This window comes from Hydra vulgaris, chromosome 02, assembly GCF_038396675.1.
Source record: "Hydra vulgaris chromosome 02, alternate assembly HydraT2T_AEP".
NCBI classification, from domain to species: domain Eukaryota; kingdom Metazoa; phylum Cnidaria; class Hydrozoa; order Anthoathecata; family Hydridae; genus Hydra; species Hydra vulgaris.
Genome location: NC_088921.1, coordinates 25,360,325 through 25,369,870, shown reverse-complemented (window position 1 = coordinate 25,369,870; position 9,546 = coordinate 25,360,325). Strand labels below are relative to the sequence as shown.

At 27.6% G+C, this 9,546-nt stretch overlaps 1 long non-coding RNA gene across 1 annotated transcript; it reads right to left on the bottom strand.

Moving 5' to 3' along the window:
- Positions 1-7,278: 7,278 nt before the first annotated feature.
- On the bottom strand, positions 7,279-8,657 carry LOC136076457 (uncharacterized). The gene is made up of 2 exons (XR_010636285.1): positions 8,593-8,657; positions 7,279-7,413 (listed from the first exon to the last, which is right to left on the bottom strand). It is a non-coding gene; the product is annotated as an uncharacterized LOC136076457 (long non-coding RNA).
- Between the last annotated feature and the right edge of the window lie 889 nt (positions 8,658-9,546).

Here is a 9,546-nt window from a genome sequence, read left to right as displayed (position 1 = left end):
TCACGCTTTTGTAATGATATTCTTTTTAGTCATGCCAGTGTTAATAGGAGGTTATGGAAATTGATTTGTACCTATATATATAGGAGCACCGGACATGGCTTTTCCCAGACTAAATAATTTAAGTTTTTGACTGCTTCCTCCTGCATTAATTCTAATTTTAACTTCATCTTTAGTAGAACAAGGAGCAGGGACAGGTTGAACAGTTTATCCTCCTTTATCTGGGCCTTTAGCTCATTCATGAGGATCTGTGGATTTAGCTATTTTTAGTCTACATTGTGCTGGATTTTCTTCAATTGCTGGAGCAATTAACTTTATTACAACTATTTTTAACATGAGAACACCAGGTTTAACATTTGATAAAATTCCTTTATTTGTATGATCTGTTTTAATAACGGCATTTTTATTACTTCTTTCTCTTCCCGTTTTAGCAGGAGCAATAACTATGTTATTAACTGATAGAAATTTTAATTATACTTTTTTTGATCCAGCTGGAGGAGGAGATCCTGTTTTATATCAACATTTATTTTGATTTTTGGGTTATCCAGAAGTATATATTTTAATAATTCCAGGATTTGGGATTATTTCACAAATTATTCCTATTTTCAGCTCAAAAAATCAAGTTTTTGAATATTTAGGTATGATATATGCTCAATTAGTCATAGCCTTTTTAGGTTTTATTGTCTGAGCTCATCAAATGTTTACTGTAGGTATGGATGTTGATACTAGAGCCTATTTTACAGCAGCTACTATGATTATTGCCGTTCCTACAGGGATTAAATTTTTTAGTTGACTAGCAACAATGTATGGAGGAAAAATTAACTTATCTACACCTATGCTATGAGCTATCGGCTTTATATTTTTTATTTACTTTAGGTGGTTTAACTGGCGTGATTTAAGCTAATGGATTATTAGACATTTTATTACACGACACATATTATGTAGTAGCTCATTTCCATTATATTTTAATATTAGGTGCAGTAGTTGCTATGTTTGGGGATTTTACTTTTGATTTGGAAAAAACTCTGGGTTTGCTATTAATGAAACTTTTGGTAAGATTTGCTTTTGAATTACTGTTATAGGAGTAAATTTAACCTTTTTTCCACAACACTTCTTAAGATTAGCAGGAATGCTTAGAAGATACGCAGACTTCCCAGATAGTTTACTTACTTGAAATACCATTAGTTCTTTAGGTTCAATCATTTCTATTATAGGAGTAGTCTGATTTATTTATGTAATTTTTTATGCTTTTTATTCAGAAGAAAAATTTATTTCTTGAAATAACTTAAACATTGAAAAAACAAATACTTTAGAGTGATCATTAAATTGTCCTCCTAATCACCATACTTTTAACGAACTACCTTTTATAAAACACTCAACTCATTAAAAATAGGGAATAAAAAAACTCTTTGGTTTTCCTCTCCCCAAAAAGAGGATTACCCGACCCCCCCCAATCCAGGCGCAATGCCGGCGCACCCCCTGCTGCGGCTAACGCAGGGGGCCACGCGCTGCACCAACCCCCTCCCCCTTTTTAATGTTTTTTTGCTGTTTCTGTGTATGATCGCTATTATTCTTGTTAATGCAAATTTTTTGAGTTTATAATTTTGTAGTGTGTTTGCTATATATATATATATATATATATATATATATATATATATATATATATATATATATATATATATATATATATATATATATATATATATATATATATATATATATATATATATATATATATCAGGCAACCAAAAAAGTTCGTGTGGTTTATCCTAATTGCCTATTTCTAAGAAATATATTAAGAAAACTGGTTGTGGTGGGGGGATGATTTTGCATATAAATTAAAGCTTGTTTTAAAGAGAATCAATCAGTGTGTTTCATAATTATTAGTGCGTTTTAAATTTAAAAGTCTTAAGTAGAGTATGGCTGTGTCAGATGCGATAATTTGCGCCTGTTTACTTTATGAGTTCAAACTTGGAACCAAAGCTGCAGAAGTTTGTCGTAAGATATGCGCTGCTTTAGGGGAAGGAACATAGCTGAACGGACGGGTCAAAAGTGGTTTAAAAAATTTTCCTCTGGAAATGAAAACCTTGAAGATGAACCAAGATCTGGAAGAACATCCATTGTAAACAACGAGGATATCAAGCTAGCAATCTACAGCCGGTATCGTTCACTATGAGTTGCTACCAAGCAGACAGACCATTACTGCTGTAATGGTTTGTCCGCTTGCTCTTCACCAAAAACAAGCAGCTTTGGCAAACAGAAAAGGTGTTGTATTCCACCAGGACAACGCCAGACCGCAAACCGCAAAAATCACGCGGGAAACTCTAGCATGTTTACAAAGGGAGATTCTACCTCAAAGGGAGATTCTACCCCACCCTATTCACCAGACCTTGCGCTAAGCGACTATCACTTGTTTTTGGCCCTGGATAATCGTATGAGGAATCGACAGTTTTGAAATAGAGATCTCGAAAATGAGTTAGTTCAATTTTTTAGCTACCAAACTCAAGACTTTTATAAAAATGGAATATACCAGCCTGTTTCACGATGGGAGAAAGTTATTCTTGCTGAAGGAGACTATTTTTCAGAATAAACTTCATTAAAACTGTTTTTATGTGTATTTATTTATGGATCTGCAAAACCGCACGAACTTTTTTGGTTGCCTGATATGTATATATATATATATATATATATATATATATATATATATATATATATATATATATATATATATATATATATATATATATATATATATATATATATATGTACATATATATATATATATGTATATATATATATATATATATATATATATATATATATATATATATATATATATATATATATATATATATACACCTAAGTATCACGCTTCTAATATTTGTTAGTTGCGTACTCTTTATTTATATTCAATAATGGATAAAATCCAGTTTGAAAAATAAATTATAATTTCAAATTAGTACAAAAAAATTTGAAAGTTTTATAAAAAGAGATTGCTAAAAATCCTATTTCTCACTAAAAAACAAACAGCAATTAAACAAACGAAAGTTACAGCAATTAAACAAACGAAAGGTTTTAAATTAAAACAAACGTCTTCTCAACGTACCAAACTAAACGACTTGGAGAATAAGAATAAGTGAATATATCGATTATATGGATTATAAGTACAAACAATCAAAAAGGTAATCATAAAGATATTTTAAATGCTATGACCAAGTTGTTTTTCTATTTACTGACAAAGCTAACCAATTCAAAATATCTGCAGTCTTAAAATGCACAAATGTTATCAAAACCTATAAAAAAATTACATAAATTTATATAAATTAGAGTTTCAAATTGATATAAAAACATACTTTTATTCGACAGATATATATATATATCTGTCGACAGATATATATATATATGGCCAATTCTTTAGCTCAGTGACGCATCATGCGGAGAGATTTTTTTAAATAGAAATTTTTCTATAACTCAAAAAAAAATTTTATTACTCTAAATCAATCTTGAATTAAAATTTTATAATAAAAACTAAACACAATTGTATTAACATAACACTGCTACATAGCAAAAATTAAAACATGAGTTCAGTGACGCAACGCGGAAAAAAGTGTTTTTTTATCAGCATACTTTAAAATGGAGTTTTTGCTGAAATTTTAATTTTTGCTTGACTTATTAGATTTTTTTGTTGTGATTTATTCATTTGGCAATAAGGTAGTCATAAAAAAAGCCACAAACAATAAAGTTTTCATATCGTTTTATTTTACAGAAAAAAAACTATCAGTTCAGTGACGCAACGTTCAGTGACGAAACAAAAAGACGAAATCTGACACGAGACGTTTTCTGACATGTGAATTACAGATATTTGCAAATCTTGTAATGCTTACGCAAAATCTGCTGCTGACCTGATTTCGTATTGACTAGTTTTAACTCTCAGGGCTGCGATTCGCTTAACAGTAGCTCCTATTCCGTCAACCACTCCTTTCCCGTGCATCGCTGCAAAAAAATGCCAGAAGAATTTTTTATGAAAACGTTTTTCAAACACAACCATTGCAGCCATAATGCTTTTGTTTTTGAACTGAGAAGTGGCATTATCGCTGAAAATGTGTACTTCTTCGACTTGATCAGGAATAAAGTGAAGGATTTTGTCAATGTACGGTATATCGGAAGACTTAGTATGATCAGTTGAATCTGAAACTATGGCAAATGTTTTTAACTCAATGTTCCAGACTGCTAGGGTCATGATAGAAACTTGATTTTGACCAAAATGAGCCGCTTGTGGCTCATTTTGATAGAAACACCTAGCGTTTTCAGCCCAGTCAACTTGGATTACCGCAATTTCAGAATTAACACTCATCGAAACCTCCTTCAGTTTATTAAAAATTGTTGATTGGTTTTCTTTACAAATGCGTGTTTAACGAACTTATCACGCATTGCTGATATGTGTTGGATGAGTTCTGTTATAGTAGACTTTTTTGAAACTTTTTCAATGTTTGCATATGTTCTAGTTTCAGGCTTTCCCAGGATACTTCGAAACCAAATGTATTACCAGTTTGCAAGTGTTTATCGAACTGTTTCATACCTTTGCATGCAACGCATTTGTCATAGTCGCAATCGTATGTGTACGGTTCACAAACAAAGTTATTTATCATTTCAGATCCAACTTTGATTGAAGGCGCTTGAATTGATTTTGTTAATGCATTTAAGGCAAATCGCATATTTTCATGCAAACTACAAACACAAACATTATGCGGAAATTTTGTAACTGATTTTACATTGCGTGGACGAAGGTCGCAAAATTTGCTGAGTCCAATTTTTATGTGCAGATGCTTTTCCTTGAATAACTTGAAAGCTTCTTTTAACGTATAATATAAATGACGTATCTGAATATTGTTTGCTTTTCCGTCAGATAATTGAATTCGAGTGACATCTTTTTTGTTTGGTGATATTTGGGAAACTTCATCTTCATTATAAAAGTTTACAACTGCTAAAACATCGCTTTCAGAAAGACCATACAGCTTTGAACATGCTGGAGGTAGACCCGAATTATCTTTACAAGCAGAGCTATTTGAAAGAATAGAAAGAATTTCAGATTGTTTCTCCTTTGAAGTTGGTAGTGCTTTTAAAACTTTTTTCAATGCTTTTCCTCTTTGTTGAACGTTTTTAAAAGATGAGCTTGGTCTTTGATATTGATTTAAAAGTTTTCTTTTTAAAGCGCGACTTTTTAAAACTCTTAATTTTGCTTTAGCAGCATAAGCTGCTTTTTTATTAGGATCGGCTTTCAATTTTTCTCGATATCTCTTAGATCTAACTCTGGACATTTTATAAAACGCTAATTATCCCGTCGATGGGTTCAGTGACGCAACAGCTTTTAAACTATAACTATATGTTAATACAATGCTTTTTGACCAATTTTTTTTTTAGTAATGATTAAAAGTTTACATTAAAATATATAATTTCTAAAAAAACCTCGCCATAAAGCATAATTTCATTGCGATAATTAAACTTTTTTAGCATTTAGTTCAGTGACGCAATGTAATTTTTGCAGATGTGTATGTGACAAAAAAACACTTGAATTATTTTTAAAGAGTAAAAGTTTTTTTACTCAAGACATATATGTAATCTCAAAGATTCTTTCTAAACAAAAATATGGATATGTTTTGTTTAAAATACTGCAATAACTCGCCCTCAAATTTTACTCACTTTTTCGAATAATAAAAAGAACAAACAGTTGCTAACATTCATCAAATTTATCTACTCGGTTCAAACATTTTCTACTCAAAATTTATTTTAACAATAATTTTAAGGTGTTTAAACTATAATTAAAGAAATAAAACCTATTGAAAAAAGAAATTTTTAAACACGAAATTTATCTCTTCCGTCGTGGAAATAGCCATATATATCTGTCGACTTCCTTGGTGTCACCTAAGAATAAACCAAAGACACTCATAAACTTTTCAAAAAACAAAACGGCAGCCTTCAATAATGCAATACATCTTCAAACCATCACAAGTTATTCAACACTTTGCTGTTTCAATACACAACAGACTTTCGCAAATGTTCTCAAGCAAAGCAATATCCAACCAATTTGAATACGAATACAAACATGCATATATAAACAGTGGATTCAATAACACCTCTAATAAAATATTAAACAAAGTTCACTTTAAAAAAACCATATAAGTAATATATGGTTCAATCCCTCTTTTAATAAAAGCGTTTCCTCAAATGTTGCCAAAACATTTTTAAACTATCAAACTAAATCAAAAAAATTATTAAAAACCGCAATAATATAAACCCTTTTTTTTTTACATAAATTAAAAATAATAAACAAAAACAATTAATAAAATGCTTGATGAACGGAAAGTATATATTGTATATTGAATAAAAATAATGTATTATTGCAGCGAAAAATCAGACTTACAAAGTTTATATTGAATAAACACCTGTACAGTTTGTTTAAATTCGCTAACCAAAGTTAAACGAATTAGAATAGCAAATGTTCGTTAAACTTCGATACCTTTGGTTATGTTTAACAAATTACTATTCAAAAACGAAAAAATGTTATAAGTTAAGCGCAATCTGTAGCTTGTTTTAACTTATGACTAAAAATATAAATTCATGTACCAAATGTACAAGGTCGTAGTTAGAAGAAAAACCAATCATCTCTCGCATGCTTAATGCACGGGAAAAGACGTTTTTTTATTGTTGGAAAATTATCCCACCTTCCCCAAGCTTATTTAGGACTACCCGTTTATTATTTTTTTATCAACATAAAACTTCATCCTGTAATAATAATAATAATAAAAATAATAATAATAATATATATATATATATATATATATATATATATATATATATATATATATATATTATTATTATATATATATATATATATATATGTATATATATATATATATATATATATATATATATATATATATATATATATATATATATATATATATATATATATATATATATATATATATATGTATTCTACACTGTCCAACAAAATTTTAGTGAAATTTTATTACAATTTTATTTCATTTATATTTTTGTTAAATGTAGCTAAATTTATATTTAAAATTTAATCTAAAAAAAAACAAACAGCCATGCTATTTTTAAAACGGTGTTAAAACACCATCAAAGTACTGATCAAGATACCCTAAATACAAACAATGCTAAATCATCAACTTTACATTAGACATATAAATTTTTTATTGGATAGTGCTATAAACTTTTTCTAAAACTGGTATTGAAACAAAAATTAAATACTCATACTCAAAATCTATTTCATCAATATTGAATGAATCTGAAGTCAGCATTTTTAATTGTTCTTCTGCAGTTTCAAGAGCTTTTTTTACACCATGAAAATTAACTTCAGACTGAAGACGTTTCATTTCACTTTGCATGTACCTAATAAAATTTTTAAATTTTCTCAATTACATTTTGAAAATTAGAACACAAAACATATAAAAAGATATATATATTTTTAAACATCTTCACTTCTAACAAGACTGACACTAATAGAGCAAGATAACGATTAACAGATGACTTAAAAGACCACAAATTAAAAGAATAAGGAAAACAAGATAAAGAAAGCGAATTCCAAAGAACTGATGTTCCAGGAAAAAAACTAGATGAATAAGAATTTTTGGAGCACTTAGGAATAGTCACAGTAAATGGATGAGACTTAATAGAATGACGAATAACATGAGAATGAACTTTAATAGATGGCACAAGAGACACTAGCTCTTTAGAGCAGTGTCAACTATAGTATTTAAAGAAAAGAGAAAGAGAAGCAACATTATGTAATAATGGTTAGAGGTTGGCTATAAGAGCAGATCCAACTATGTTTACAATGCAATGTTTTTGCACCATGTCTAAAAGAGAAAGGGCATCATTGGAAGATCCGCCCCAGATATGGCAACAGTATTCCATACAAGGATGGATTTGAGATTTATAGAGATACAGAATCAAATCCTGAGTAAAAAGATGCAACCTTCGCAAATGCTAATTTTGCAATCGATTTAATTATATATATATATATATATATATATATATATATATATATATATATATATATATATATATATATATATATATATATATATATATATATATATATATATATATATATATATATATATATATATATATATATATATATATATATATATATATATATATAAATGGATTTAAAAATTATAAAACTTCGTTGAAAGTTTTTTTTTTCCAAATTCATTTAAACATAGGATTAAAATTTAATCATACTAAAACACTAAAATTCCATAAAATATTGACATTTATTCTATAAAATATTGGTGACACAACAATATTATTATTTTCTATTGAACAATAAATTTTAGTATTGAAGCAAATTAAAATCAAATAATCTTGCAATTAAAAGCAATATCTTATTGCATATCATTTTTATTAACACCTATTACAATATACTCAGAAATATTTGAGTATTACTATGTCAACATTGTAATATTATGTATTTCATGCCTTTTAATATTTTAAAAATTCATTCTTAATCATTTTAAAATTATTAATTCAATAATAATAATGCTTAGTAAAAAATTAAACTACTGTGACTGGAGGCGAAGTAGTTCATTACGATGTTTCATTTTCTCCTCATGACTCTCTCCTTTTATTTCATTAAAATAAAAAAAAATTATTTTTTTTAAATCATAAATGTTTCTAAATTAAATTATAATTTAACACATTTTTTATTATTTCTCAATATTAATTGATTTTTAATATTTCTCAATATTAATTGAGAAACAAATATTATTAATAAAAAAATAAGGAAAAAAAACCTTTTAAAATTTGAGTGTCTCGATTACTGAGATCCAATAAATCATACTGAGAAGTACCTTTAGTTTCTGCTATATCACTTCCCCAATTTCCCCTTGGAAATTACAAAAATATTAAATCCAATAATACAACAAATAAATTAGGTTGCATAAACAATTTAAATAGTGTAACTAACCTGGAAAAACTGTTTTTTAGTGTACTCCGCAAGAGCAGAAGTGAATTTCTCTTCTTCTGCAAAAACTTCATTAAGAGGATATTGAAAAATAAACTGAGAAGATTCTAAGGAAGAAACAAAAAGTTAAAACAAAATAAAAAACAGCAATCCTCTTATAGTTTTTTAAAATAATTTACTTATTACTTAATTCATTAAGTTCATCATTACTTATTCACTATTATTATATTATTTATTTATATTTATATTACTATCTATATTTATATTATTTATATATTATATTTATATATTGTATTTATACTATTTATATTATTTATTTATGTTTATATTATTTATTATTATTATTATATTACATAATTACTTACCATTATTTGTATCATATAGAGATATTACTTTTTTAGAAGTTTCAAGAAAACTTGAAAAACATTTCGAAGTCTGCAATAAAAAAACAAAGTTTTACACTCTAAATCATAAATTTGTAAGTAGTATGCAGATTAAAAAACACATTTTTTAACGGTACAACAAGAATGCAGTACTCATGGTGTAGAGGTGAG